Consider the following 11987-nt stretch of genomic DNA (forward strand, 5'->3'; position numbering starts at 1 on the left):
GGCTGTCTGACCTCAGAGCACCAGGCACAGTTGAAGGAAGGGTTTGGAAGACCGGGAGCATAAGAAGTAGTCTGCAAGTAAACATTCAAAACTCCAATCTCCTTCACATCTTAGGAAGAGGCCCCTGGCAACTAGCTAATTACCCTCCAGGCAGGAAAGTGGAGAACTAGCAGATTATACTGACCTTGGGGGCTCCTAAGGGAACAGCCAGCCTGATCATCCTACAGTGAAGACCATGGTGACAAGCCCCACAGACCTTTCAATCAGCCCCTGGTGGCCCTGTCTTATATACTGACCACAGAGGATTATCAGACAAGACGCTAGTGGGGAGTGCCTCACAGCAGTGATGGGATACGGAACAACAGAAAAAGAAGCTTATAGACACAGAGATGACGTAGGCAGAAGAAGACAGCAGGAACAACCTCAGAGAAGGAGAAGGCACTGACTGCATCAATAAAACAAGGAGAGGGCTTATAAAAGCAAACACTCAAGGGACCGAAAAAGCCCGAGAAAATAAAAATATGATAGCTGAAATTTAAAACTCAGTAAGAAAGTCGAAAGATAAGCTTGAGGAAATCTTTCCAAAAGAAAGTAGAGTAAAAAGAGCAAGAAATTGGAGGAGAAAAAAAGAAAAGAAAAGAAAATTAGAGGATTAATCTAGGTAACAGGAAGCCAACAAACAAGTCATAGCAGGAAGTATGAGCAGAAGTTAGTGGAGAGGAAATCACTTAAGAAATAACAGAGGAACATTTTTCACAACTAAAGGACAATATTTTCTCGATTAAAAGGGCCCACCATGTACCCTGCCGAAGTATGAAAATCATGCACACCAGGGTACATTATAAAATGTTAGAATACTGGTGACAAAGAGAAGAGCCAAAGCACTCCCAGAGACAAGCAGCTGTGTCAGGGGAAAGAATCCAGAAGCGGAGTGGCATTTGGCTTCTGCGTATCCACTCCAGAACCAGAGGACAATGAAGCCATGCTTTCACAATTCTGAGAAATGAGTTCTGTCCTAGAATTCTGTCCCAAGGCAGAAAATCAAATCACTGCAAGAGTAGACTACTGTCATCTTAGGATCCGCAAGGTTTCAAGAATTTTCCCTCTGGAAGAAATCACTAAGGAAGCTACTCCAGGAACCATGGAAGAGGAAGACATGGAATGAAGAAAATAAAGGGTATGACGTGGACTTTTCCCCACGGGGAATGAACGGATAGATGTCCTCACGTATTTGAGCAGATCAAGAGGAGACTGATACAACTAGGTAGAGTCTGGGTGTGAAGCTGTAATAAATACACAGAAAGTTAAGCATGCACTCACGTACACACAAACCCATACAAACCCGGCACAAGTATCAGCTCCGGGGAATAAAACATATTGTGCAAGAAAGAAAAGAGAAACATAGTATCATGCAAGAAAGAAAAACTACAGTGCACTGTGGGGCTTGTTTGTGAATGGAACTCACAAGCATCATTGTGCAAACACTGAATAGTGCTGTAACTTGGGTATGTTGTAACTGTATTGCTAGTGAGAGGGCGGGAGGACGGAGACGTGTCTGCATGAGGTCGGGGCAGGAACGGTGGGGCGGGTGTAGGAGAACAGAGTTGTCATCTGCGTAAAGGCAAGTCAGCAGACGATGCCTGAAAGGGAAGGCCACGGAAGAGGCACGTAAGCACGTTGTTTGGAGACACGAGAGGAAGCACCACACGAGTGTGCTATGCTCACAGCTACTGGGTTGCCTCAGGGAGTGGAAAATGCTAAGGAGGAGCTGCTGTTTTTGTAAAAAGCCTTGCAGATCGACTTGACTTTAAAATATGTACATATATAATTTTGATAGGAAAATAAACTAAATTAGAAGAGGAAGAGGACATGGATCTCTAAGAGCAGTTCAGAGAGCCAGGACAAGACTGAGAGGCAGGGCAGGAGTTGAGCAGTGAGGGCTGCACGTATGTGGTGGCCAGGGCCGAGTGACACCTGCAAGTCCTCCAGGGGCAGAGACATCACTCTCGAGAACTTGACGCGTCTGTCGGGAAACAACCACTCTTCAGTCATGGTACCGCTTGATTGCTTCAAAAAGTAGGGCGTATATGAGTATGTTTCTAGTAGGAAATACGGATAATAATGAGAATTAATTCCAGTGCTGGCCTGGGCAGCGTGACAATTAATTATAAATTTAATTATACGGATTAGAGTTCCTTACAAGTGAGGGGTTTTATGCCTCACGTTCTGATCTCAGGTTCGTAACTGAGCTTTGCTGTTGCTGGGTGTGTCCTGATCGCAGTCCCTGAGCTAGAGCTAAAGCAGGTTAAATCCGTCCTTTGCTTCTCTCCCAAGCTCCCACCCCAGGAGCCGGGCATACCTTCTGCACACACGCGGTGCATGAAACCTCTTTAATCCTCTCCGCTTTCCCCCGCCCTGCCGCACACACCGAGTGCTGTGGATTTGTAACTAACCTAGAGCTGATGATGTCTGTGCAGTTGTACACCCTCTAAGATTCAAATGGTTTGACTGCTCCAGTTTGGATGGCTGTTATACCAAGGCCTGAAATGAAACTGTCTGTAAAGTGAAAGTACACAACAGCGCTCTCTTTAGAAGAATCAAAACAGGCTATTATCATAGTTATATCAGCAGATGTAAGAGCTGTGGGTCAGAACCAACTTTTAGCACTGTGCAGGTTATTTCCCTTGTCCCCACCCCCCATTTTCTGTATTTCCTGCCTCTTGTGCCCCAGGAATCTGGTCTTCTTTGGCTGCTTCTCTTGGGCTCCTAGGCCCTGTGACATCTTATGAGAGGCTTGGTTCAGCAGGGGGAGGAAGACGGGTGGGCAGTGGTCACCTTCCTCAGTTCCAGCCCTGTTTCTCAGGGCCCCGAGCTCTCCCCAGGCTCCAGTAATGCTGCTTCCTCCCTCCACCTTCAGGCCTCCAACAGACATGAGCTTCCAGCCTTTGCACTTCCATCAAATCACCCAACACCTGCTGAAGAGTTGTTTAATGAGACTTTCTCCAATTACACTTTCAGACTGTGCCATCTGTTTTCTGCCAAGACCCTGCCTGACCTGAGCCTGGTTTGTAGCCATGCTGGTGGTGGTCTCCCAGTCTCCCCTGCTAACTTAGAAGGTCCCCATGTTTAGAGCATGGCCTGGTATATTATATGCATTCACAATATGCTGGACACACGGAACAATGCAGCCACTAATGAATTCCTGTATGTAGTGCTTTATTTCAGAGAAAAAGTTGAGGATATTTAACACATCCACACTAGGAGACATGAGTGGAGATTGTAGAGTTTGGGAAAGAAACATTTACCACTGTCTGTGACTGACAGTCACTGAATTGTTAGGTCAAACCCCGCTTCTCCAACTTCACACAAAAGTCAAGATTAGAGGCTTAGAAAACCAACTTCTTTGAAACAGGTGCATCTGAAGATACTGGATAGAGGTAAAGCAGAAGCTCACACGCACAAAACACGGCATGGGTTTGGACACAGGGCCTACAATTTTAGATGCTTTTGGCCATTAACAGCATATTCAATTTCCAGAGGCTTAAAAAATAATCACCATTATTATCTAATGTAACAAAAGTCCTGGAGGCTCAGCCTCCTCCTTCTCCACCACCTCGTAAGGTTGGCCTTTAATCTCGACACCCCTCCCCTGCCACTCCATGAAGCCACAGGATGGCGACTACTACCCTGGGTGCCATCTTCACACAAGTCCATCACAAGGCAGGGAAGGAGGTTCCTTTTACCTGCTTTGTTTTATTACAGAGTCCAGCAGAGGTGTCCTCACGACTGCTGACCCTGACTGGCTCCCACACCCACGCTCCAGCTGCAAGAGAGCGGGCGGAAGTAAACATCTGGGGTTTCAGCCTCCACAAGGGGAAGAGTCTGTGCCAGTGTTATGAGCTGAATGTCTGTGTCCCCCCAAATTCATGTGTTGAAGCCCCAACTCCCAAGGTGATGGTATTAGGAGGTGGGGCTTTTGGTAGGTGATTCCGTCACGAGGGTGGAGCCCTCATTGATGGGGTTAGTGCCCTTAGAAGAGGAGACCCAGGAGCTTGCTCTCTCTGGTCTCTGCCATGCAAGAATATGGTGAGAAGACCGGCACCTCGATCTTGGACTTCCAGCCTCCAGAACTGTGAGAAATAAATGCTTGTCGTTTAAGCCCCTTAGTCTGAGGTAATTTATTATAGCAGCTAGAACTGACTACGATAACCAGAAAGGAAGAAGGGGTGGAAGAAAAGCTGTTGGATAAACAACAAACAGAGTCAGCAGCATAAAGCAAAGACATATAAGAAAAAGGATGCCAACTCGCTGAGGGTTCCACATACGCTTGATTGAGAAAGTTACTTTATAGGTACAGTTACGTCCATTCTTCATGTGGGTGATTTATTTGAATAGAGAAACTCCGGGGACAGAAACTGTGGCGACTGTCACAGGGGAACATGAGTGAGGGCGTGCTGGGCCCTCAGGCGGCAGCTGTCTCCTGCGTGCCCTGCAGACGCGCCCCTCACATCTGACGCCGGCCTCACATTATTCTCAGTTGCTTTTCATGACTTATTATGTTTACCTGCACTTTATAATAACAGCATCTGACATGTCACAAAGTTAATGTTTGTCAGCAATTCTGCTTTGGGTCTTCTTTTGCCAAAGAGTTGCTTAAGCTATAAAAGTTATGTCCAGGTTAAGTCTCATGGTATAACATCATAAAAGAGAAGTAAAGCGCTGTTCTCTTCTGTCAATTAAAGAAAAAACATCAACAGTATCCCTTACTTGTTAGCAAGAGGAAAAAACAAACATTTTCCAAGTTCTCTGTGTTTGCTACATGCTCTCGCATATAACTTCATGACCCTCATAACAGTCCTGTGTGTGTGGTGTGCAGATTTTGTGTGTGTGTGTGTATGCATGTGTGGTGTGTAGTGTGTGTTTGTATGTGTGTGCATCTGGTATGTGCGGTGTATGTATGGTGTATGGAATGTGTATATATGATGGTGTGGGTGTGGTGCGGGTGTGGTGTGTGGTATATGTATGTGATGGGGTGTGTGTGGTATGTATGAGGGTACTTGAAAAAGTTTATGGAAAAATAGAATTAAAAGATGATATGGTTCTTTCCATGAACTTTCTGAAGTACCCTTGTATGTGTATGTGGTGTTGTGTGTTTGTGGTATGTGTGTGTGTGTACATGTGGTGTGATATGTGTGTTGTGTGATGTGTGTGTGTGGTGCATGTGTGTGGTATAAGTGTGTGTGGTATATATGCATGTGGTGTGCATGTGTGTGTGTGCATGTAGTGTGTGCATGTGGTGTGTATGTAGTGTGTGGTATGTGTGTGTGGTGCATGTGTGGTACACATGTGTGTGGTGTGCGTATATGCATGTGCATTTGGTGTGTGTAGTGTGTGGTGTGTGTAGTGTGTGGTGTGTGTGCACATGGTGTGTGTCATGTGTGTTGTGCGTATGGTATGCATGTGGTGTGTGCTATGTGTACGTGTGGTGTGTGGTGTGTGTAGTGTGTGTGTGGTATGTGTGTGGTGTGTGTGTGTGTGTTGTTGTCCCCTTTGTGCAGTGAGGGGGATGAGGCTCAGGACAGTTTACACAGCTCATTAGCCCCTATTGGAAACCAGGCTTATCTGTGATGCTCCACGGTGTGGATGGTTCCGTGACCGTGAGGCATTCGGTCAAGGAGATCTGGAGTGACTTGTAAAACTGAGTCACAGGATAAAGGGTGAGTGTGTTAGTTTCCTAGGGCTGCCATAATAATATACCACACACTGGGTGGGTTAAAACAACAGAATTTTGCTCTCTCTCCATTCTGGAGGCTAGAATTTCAAACTCAAGCTGTCAGCCAGGTTGGTTTCTCCTGGAGGCCCCGTGGAGAGCCTGTTCCCTGTTTCCCTCTGACTGCCGGAGGTGGCCAGCCATCCTTGGTGTTCCCTGGCTTGTAGACGTGTCCCTCAATCTCCATCTGGCTCTTCGTGTCTCTCCTTTCTCTGTCTTCCTCGTAAGAATACCAGTCACTGGATTTAGGACTCACCCTACTCCAGGATGACCTCATCTTCACTCAACTAATTACAACTGCAAAGACCCTATTTCCAAATAAGGCCACATTCTGAGGTTCCCGGTAGACATGAATTTGGGGGGAACACTGCTCAGCCCCAGGACAGTGAGAGAGGAGTAACTGGCAAATGGAAAGGATGTGACTCCACTAGCAGAGCTGTGCACCTGGCTCTGTGCAGTCAGGAAATGTGCAGGAAGAGCAAGGCGAGATCCATTCTGCCACAGTCTCTCAACAAATACCCCAAGCACTGGGATGCAAGAGTGGCCAAGGCAGAAAAGAGCCCTGGGCTCCTGAGCTTTCCTGTCTCCTCTGGGATTTGCTTCTGCACGGGCCGAGCAGAGTCAACCTCCTCCACGCTCCTGCTCCTCTGGCCGGCTCAGGTGAGGACCACGCCCGTCGCCGCGGGTGTCCACAGAACCCCCCCCACATTTCCCACCACACTTCTGAACGTCTCCCCACTTAATTCTCTCAAAAACAGCAGGAAACGGTTCTTCTGATGAGGTCTCACTGATGAGGAAGCAGGTGAGTAACACAGTGGGGACTTCAACCCAGGCGCTCTCATTCTCACACCTGTGGTTTTCCTCCGTCTGTTCAGGTAACATGGCAGGTAATGCGAAGGCATGTGGCAACCATCAGACAGTGTGCAGTGTGGGACCACAACGAGCTAGAGACGCAGGTTTTAAATACACACTCAGACCCAGTTCCTAAACACCGCTCTGCGGGTGTACACTGTGTCCTTTGACTCAGCAGTTCCACTTCCATTATTTTATCCCACAGGTGTACTCGTACACGTGTCGGACACTGGTTAAATAGATGTTGGTGTATCTGCACAAAGGTGTGGGATGCAGAAACAACACAGTTTTTAATGTACTGATGTGAATCTGTGTCGAGTAGGAAGAGAGCATTCGTGCAGTGCGGTGCATGTATGCCTGTGTAGTCATGGACCTCTCAGAATATGCAGGAAACCCGTGCTATTGATTGTCTGCAGGGAGGGAACGAGGCAGCTTTTTGCAGATATCCCTTTGTAAGTTTTGATTTCTGAACCACACGAATACCTCTCCTGTTTTCAATAATTAAGATAGCGCATAGGTCAAAAAAAGGCAGGGAGGGGCAGTCTGGGACCCCTTGGCTGGGCCAGAGCTGTGTCATGCCAGCCTTCAGCCTCCCCTGTTCCTCATGCTGCCTGGCATGCAACCGGGCTCATTACATGTGCAGTCATTCTTTTAGCTTTGTGGGTCATGCTGGAGGCTGTCAGGCCCAGCACGGGACTCATTCTGCTCTCAGAGCTGCGGCTCCTCCTGGGCACTCTCTGAGTGGTGCTCCCAGCCTCTGACTACCCATGGGCACCTCTGTCTTCCTTTCTCTCACTGTCCTCCCTCTTCCCACCCCATCCCTGTACCCCACACCTTCCCCATCTATGTCCTAATTGCCTCCAGGACTCTCTCCTTTCCACCCTCCTGCCCCAGAGGAAGAACTTGTCATCCGTCACTCGCCACCCCGCAGCCTCCCAGCTGACCTTCCTGCCACCACATTGTCCCCTCTGTTGACCATGCTACCTCCTTCCTCCAGGATTCTCCAAAGGCCTGTTGGCTCTGCAGCCGGCCAGTTAGCTCACTGGGTTAGAGCGTGGTGTTGGTAACATCAAGGTCAAGGGTTCGGATCCCATACCAGTCAGCTGCCAGAAAAGAAAAAGAAGAAACTACCAATTGTTAAATAGGCTGGCTGGTTAGCTCAGTTGATGAGAGCACATCCTTGGAACACCACAGATTTGAACTCCTCAGAACGGCCACAGGGCCTTCCACAAGCTGGCACTGGCCACCTTCGCCTCGTCCTCCCCCTCACTTCCGCTCCCACCGCCATGCCTCCCTGCCGACGTCTCCCCCACTGGTGGTATACAGCAGGCTGGTATACAGCAGGCAGGGGCAGATCCAGCTCATGGGGCTGGAAACATCCACGATTGTGGGCAGGGGAGGGCTTCTTTGAGAAAATGAATGCAAAATTACTTATATAAAGTCACGCATGAAATTGAATGTGTATCTACAACAAGGAAATTATAACAAAGCATACATTTTGAAAAGCTTTGGAATGTCCAGAAAATGAGATAATATGTTTATGAATTATCTATATAACATACCTTTATGCCACATATGCTGATAACCTTGTTATATGGCACTGACTAGTGTCTTTTCTCTACAGAGAACAAAGAAGACTCCCATCTGTCCTACAGCCTGGCTAATTGAAAATCCCTCTTATTATTGATAACTAAGTGATGTTTTCTTTTCATAGCTCATTATTAGTCATGTCATAACAGGAAGCAATCCCTACATTGAGATGCATCAAACGCATGACCTCATGCACAGGCGTATTCACTGTCTACAGGACTGCCACAGGCCAGGGCTCCAGACACAGTAATTCTGGTTAATTCGATTTTGTGCCATTTCCAGCAAGGAGAAAAGAGACTGTATGGTGCATTTCTAACAATACCAGCTGCATTGGTTCTGGGTGGTCAGTGATGCCATCCTTGTTGTGGGCCAGTTACAGGCTGAGAAGGGGCAGACTCACAAGGGGAGTCTGAGGGTGAGCGACCTCCAGGTGTCACAGGGCTTGGAAGAAGTCCAGCCCAGCAGCAGAGCTGGCGTCCCCAAAGCAAGATGACAAATAGCAGGCAAGCAGCTAGCAGGGGCCACCTTGCACCAGGGAAGGTCGCCTTACGTGAAAGCAACGTGACCCTAGACAAGGCCCTTACTTGTGGAGCCGCTGCTTTCTCACCTGTAAAAAGGGGATGAGGGCACACGCCTGCCGTGCGGCTGTGAGTGTCAGTGAGAGAACGCATGCCCAGCACCACGCCCTCCTTCTCGGCCACCCTCCCTTCCACTTTCCCCACGCTGGGAGATGCTAGCCAGGCTGTGCTCACCCGGTAATGGAGTGATCGTCCAGGTCCGGGCCCTCAAGCCTACATGCCTGGCTTGCTCATCCAGGCCAGATGCCGAGGTGCAGTGAGGACAGGAGTGTGGTGGGGAGCCCTCCTTCCCCCCATGCTCAGGGATACCCCTAAGCCCTCAGCCTGATTGACTGGTAACCTTAACACCTTCCACTGACGTGTTGATGTTGTTCTGCCTTGCAGAACTGAGACAGTAATTCACAAGTGTTTATATTTGTCCCAAGTCTGGTGCCACAAATGGGCAAATCAGAAGACTTCTTCATTTAGTAATCCCTCATTCACCCTGTGCTTGTCTAGCAATAATTACGATTTGCTACAAAGATTAACAAGTTTTAAATCTCCCATATAATAAATATGCATTTAATAGGAACTTTCTAGGGAAATGTTCAAGCCCAACAGGACCTCAAGTAAGTCAGGAGGGGACTTAATTTTGGCTTTGCGGGTGTATCTGCTGCCAGTTACAATCCCTTGGGAAGCCATCAAGATCTCTGAGCAGGGCAGTCACCCTGTCTACCTGTTTGTGATACACCCCAAAAAGAAATTAGGGCCTAAATATAAAGAAAAGTAATGCAATATTGAAAAAAACTCTAGGAAAAGAGAGACGACTGTGGTGAGGAGCAGCAAAAGATTCTACCAAATGACGGGAGTCTTGGACCAGGTGTCCCTGGCGTCATGTGGCATTCTAGCTTGGCGATGGTGGCAGACAAAGCAGCTGTGAGGCAGAAATACCAGTGTCATTGCTAGAGGGCTCTGTCTGCTGCCTTTGTGAGAAAAATGGGCAAGGAGAAGTCAGAAGCCCCTCTGTAGAGTCTCTCCCCATCTAATCAGTCTCCAGAGCTGCGGGCACTTCGGAGCAGGCTGTATAAGGGCAGGAGAACCTTGGCTCAGAGCCAAGCCCTGGATTTGCCAGGGCACAGAGGGCTCAGGTCCCTCGGCTCATGGCAGGATGAAGGGGGACAGGTGGCTCAGGAGGTGGTGGCCTTTGCCCTAGTGTGCAGAGAAGGTAAAGCGACTGAAGAGTGATGGCTGGTGTGATGTTGCGGTCAGGATTCCTCCCAACCGGCAGGCTGCGGAGGGCTGCTGTGGGAGCAGGTGACAGCCGGCCTGTTCCCGCTGCCCCGCCCTCCACCCTCCTGCCCCCTCTGTGTGCCCATGTCCCTGATGCCTCTCTCAGGCAGGGAAGGCTTTGCTCTCCACCGATTCCTGCTCCCTCCTGTGTTAGTCAGTTTTCTGTTGCTTATAACAGAATGCCTGAAACTGGGTAATGAGTAAAGAAATAAAATTTATTTCTTATGGCTTTGGGAGCTGGGAAGTCCAGGGTGTAGAGATGGGGACTCTCTACAGAGGCCATGGTGAACAGGGTATCACACGGCGAGGCCTGGGCGAGAGTTCTTATTAATGTGCTCACTTGCTCTCCTTATAAAGCCACCTGCCCATGCCCATGACAACCTATTAACCCATCAACCCTTTACCCCAGGAACAGATCAATCATCCGTGAGCGCACAGCCCTTGTGATCCGAGCACGTTGGAGAGGCAGGTGTTCAGCTCGCAGCCTCCCGTCCCTCGCCTCGCTTATGGAGGAGGGAAGGCAAACAGCAGCTGGCCCCTCTCTGCTGCATAAATGCACAGAGAGCCCCACGTCGGAGCAGCGAGATCGGGAGTAGGGGCCTAAAGGGCATAAAATATCAGCCGCATCCTTTAGGAGGTAATTGGGGCCATGGGATTTAAGTAACAGTAAAACCAGTGGTAAGGCTGGGAGTCACCTGAGTGGTGACAGGCCTGACCCCGCTGGCCCCGAGGGTCACTCTGCAGTGAGAATCCGCAGATGCACAGAGGGCGGCTCAGCCTCGTTGAAGGCACCAGACCAAGGGGCAGAGACCTGGGCACCACTAAGGCTGGTCCAGCGGGCCGTGTTACCATGAGTGAGCCACCCAGCTCATCACTTCACCTGCAGCGTGCAGGGAGGTAGATGTCACAGGGAGTCTCTGGTGGAGACGATCGGTCTGGGTGGTCAGGAGCACTCGGGTCTCTATGTCACTCACCAACAGCAGTGGCATCTGTGCACTCACTCACTGTCCTCCATAAAATCACAGTGGTGGCTTCTAAGGCTTTCTAGCCCTACAACTCCAGGACCTTCAGATGAGGTCGTGTGTATGAAAGCTGTAACCCATTATGTGTTTGTAAGGCACCATTGTGTCACTGCCACAATAGAGCGTTCATAGAGGAAGCAGAGTTTGAACTCGGCCTTGAAGGAAGAGCAGGGTTTGGACCGATAGCCTAGGGTGTAAAGGGCATGACAGGTGCACCAGAAGAGTGGGGAGGACAGGGAGGAGAACGAGCAAAGGCCGTGCTCAGGAGATGGGACGCTTGAGCTCATCAGCAGTGACCCACTGAGGCAGGGGCTCAGGCTTTGCTCCTGAAAACTGCGCAGGGCCCCTGGTCAAGGCCACGCAGGCCACATGTCCCAGTGGCCGAGTCCTCCCTGCAAACCCCATGAGCACAACAGCTGGTTCTGGCTGTGGAGGGAACTAGAAAGCGGACTGAGACCCAGCACCAACGCCCCTTCTAAAGGAGGTCTGAAGAGAGGGCGTGACTCTTGGGGTGGCGTGCAGCCCTCATCTGGGTGGACCACAGCATCCTTTGTCCCAGGCGCTGGGAGCCCCTTCTCGAACAGGGAGTGGGCCATGGCACGAACGACTGCTTTTATGAAAGCCATTGTCGGGCATGCGGCACTGAATGCTTGGCAGGCCTCGATGGCACAGAAGTGACAGCCTGCACAGCTAGCCTCACGGGGAGCTGTCGCTGCAGGGGAGCTGCCTGTGGTGTGGGAGGCAGCCACATTTAATTTCCATTCACAGACACCCTCAAAACTGTTACCGGAGGCTTCCGCTGTTATTCCGGTTGCTTCTAAAATAAGGTCTTGTGATTATTTTTGTGTGTGGATGGTCTGCAAGGAAGGTTCTCTTGTTTTGGTGGAGTTGGTTTATCTAAAGAAA

The 11987-nt window shown here is 49.5% G+C and overlaps 1 long non-coding RNA gene across 1 annotated transcript in view; it reads left to right on the forward strand.

Annotated features, from left to right (window-relative positions):
• LOC134363406 (uncharacterized) overlaps window positions 1-4113 on the forward strand; it is a 72414-nt gene extending 68301 nt beyond the window's left edge. The window contains exon 6 of the long non-coding RNA XR_010021706.1: window positions 3763-4113. This is a non-coding gene — a long non-coding RNA (uncharacterized LOC134363406). The remainder of the gene's footprint in view (window positions 1-3762) is intronic.
• The last annotated feature ends 7874 nt before the right edge of the window (window positions 4114-11987 follow it).

Source organism: Cynocephalus volans, chromosome 14, assembly GCF_027409185.1.
Source record: "Cynocephalus volans isolate mCynVol1 chromosome 14, mCynVol1.pri, whole genome shotgun sequence".
NCBI classification, from domain to species: domain Eukaryota; kingdom Metazoa; phylum Chordata; class Mammalia; order Dermoptera; family Cynocephalidae; genus Cynocephalus; species Cynocephalus volans.